The sequence below is a fragment of the Salmo trutta genome, chromosome 8 (assembly GCF_901001165.1).
Source record: "Salmo trutta chromosome 8, fSalTru1.1, whole genome shotgun sequence".
In the NCBI taxonomy this organism is placed as follows: Eukaryota; Metazoa; Chordata; class Actinopteri; order Salmoniformes; family Salmonidae; genus Salmo; species Salmo trutta.
The window spans coordinates 17,962,134-17,964,421 of NC_042964.1; the positions used below are offsets into that span (position 1 = coordinate 17,962,134).

The 2,288-nt window shown below is 45.7% G+C and overlaps 1 long non-coding RNA gene across 2 annotated transcripts; it reads right to left on the reverse strand.

The window, feature by feature from the left end:
• Positions 1 to 895: 895 nt before the first annotated feature.
• On the reverse strand, positions 896 to 2,059 carry LOC115198351 (uncharacterized). Of its 2 annotated transcripts, none has more exons than XR_003879216.1 (3): positions 1,982 to 2,059; positions 1,380 to 1,425; positions 896 to 989 (listed from the first exon to the last, which is right to left on the reverse strand). It is a non-coding gene; the product is annotated as an uncharacterized LOC115198351 (long non-coding RNA). The 2 variants fall into 2 exon arrangements; XR_003879217.1 differs by having other exon boundaries at positions 1,943 to 2,030.
• Between the last annotated feature and the right edge of the window lie 229 nt (positions 2,060 to 2,288).

Consider the following 2,288-nt stretch of genomic DNA (forward strand, 5'->3'; position numbering starts at 1 on the left):
TTGTAAAATCATTGTGATTTTAAACTGACCACGAGAAAAGACAGCTACTGTACGACAGAGTGAATTGAGACCCTAGTGTAGGCATACACTGCCCTACACACAATTATAAATCAACTTTGTCATCAAATGTGATGGCAGCCCTTTTGCTGCCAACTATGCTGCCTGTGTGTGTCACACTGCCCAAACTAAATTCACAATAAAAGTTAAGACTCCACCTGCTAGTAATGTCAAACGGGGAATATCCTAATCATAGATGGGTTAGCTGAGAACATCACGAAAACGATGTGCGCTCTTCAGTGGGGCAGAAGTCCGTGCGGTGTTGTGATTCTGGATGGAAAGATAGCAACAATGACAAACTGCCATGTGGGAATCATAAGTGTCTCGTTTCAGAAAGTTTTACCTTGTTCTTGATACCGTGTCCTGTTTTGACTGATGTCACGTTCATGCTAATATACAGTTGAAGTCAGAAGTTTACATACACTTAGCTTGGAGTCAAAACTTGTTTTTCAACCACTCCACAAAATACTTGTTAAGAATTATCATTCACGATTGACAGTGAGAAATGTGAAGGGAGGGTTGAAGTAGATGTACAGAAACACATGCGTGGAACGTGATTTGAATCCTCAGCACTGAGGGAAAAGGGATAAGGAGGAACGGGACAGTGCGGTTACCTCCCGTTCCGCAATGCCCCAGTTTTAGGGACATCTAAGGAGTGCAGAGTTTTTCTAGTTCAGTGTCACATAGTCAGGAAAAACTGTTGGTCGTGGAACAGGGATGGTGTTCTATGCTATTCTAAACTCTTGGTCGTGTTCTATGCTATTCTAAACTCTTGGTCGTGTTCTATGCTATTCTAAACTCTTGGTCGTGTTCTATGCTGTTCTATTTCGGAGCGGGACAGGGGTCTGCCACACCTTGTTGGGAGGAATCCTGAGGACTTCTATATTATTCTAATCTTCTGAATTCCATGATAGCCTGTAGTCTGTCCACGCCTAGAGAAAGAGGGAGGGAGGGATGGAGGGGGGAGAGAGAGAGATTAAGTCGCGAAACGAGGAGGAGATAAAAGAGAAAGGACAGACTGGGAACAGACAGATGAAATCATTATTACAGTTCTCTGATGTTGCTGTCATTTCTAACGCTGCTGTGGCGGTCTCATTTACAAAGACACTGCACTGTCACACACACTCAGGCCTTCTCCAATAACAATTTGCACTGCAGACCAAGGGAAGAAAAGCCGGGCGAAACGTGAGAAGAGCGAGGCTGCACGCGGGAGAGATCCAGAAATAAATAATTTCATTTTGAAAAGAGATAGGGGGAACGTGGAGATGAGAAGAGAGGGAAGCTTAGAGGAGAGGTGATGAAGATAAATGTTTGACGCTCACCATATTCATGAGCACCGTTGGTTGTCATCGCCTCGTTCTTCTCGTTCTGCCCAGAGAGATAGACATTAGACTGGGGGCGAGTCTCATTCAGCCCAGAGATAGACATTAGACTGAGGTTGGGGGTGAATCTTCTTGTATATGGCAGCCTGCTATACTCAATCCTGTCCTAGGAAAGCTTAATTAGCCATGCATGATTGGAGGCTCGAAGTCGCTGAGACAAGGCTGGCTGGCAGTGCCAAGGGAAGGAGGCAGTGGGTGTGTTAATATATGCGTGCACAAGTGTGTGTGTTTATGAGTGCTTTGCCGTGTGTATGTTTATACACTGAGTATACCAAACATTAGGAACACCCTCCCCCCATTCACCCTCTGAATGGCACACATACACAATCTATGTCTCAAGGCTTAAGAATCCTTCTTTAACCTGTCTCCTCCCCTTCATCTACACTGATTGAAGTGGATTTAACAAGTGACATCAATAAGGGATCATAGCTTTCAGCTGGATAAATCTGGTCAGAGCAGGTGTTCTTAATGTTTTGTGTACTCAGCGTATGTGTGTGTTGTACCAGGCTGACAAGCCGGGAGAGGGCCAACATCACTCGGACCTGGACTTTCTTCTCCCAGTGTTTGGCTGGCTGGACCTTCAGGTTGTAGTTATGGAAGATCTTCTGGTGAAGCTGCACCTGGGGGGGGGGGGGGGGGTTGATTAAGGATTTCTGATTTACAGTTTTGCTTCGATCAACGTTATTTATTTTACCAGCAAACCATGTACATCTCTCACCCTCCAGCTCTATCCCCCCCCCCCCCCCCCCCCCAACAGGTCGTTAACTCCCTGGTTCCCTGTCCTCTATATCATACTGACTAGAACAATCACATCTGGCCGCTTCTCTCCTTCACTCCATTTACCTCTCT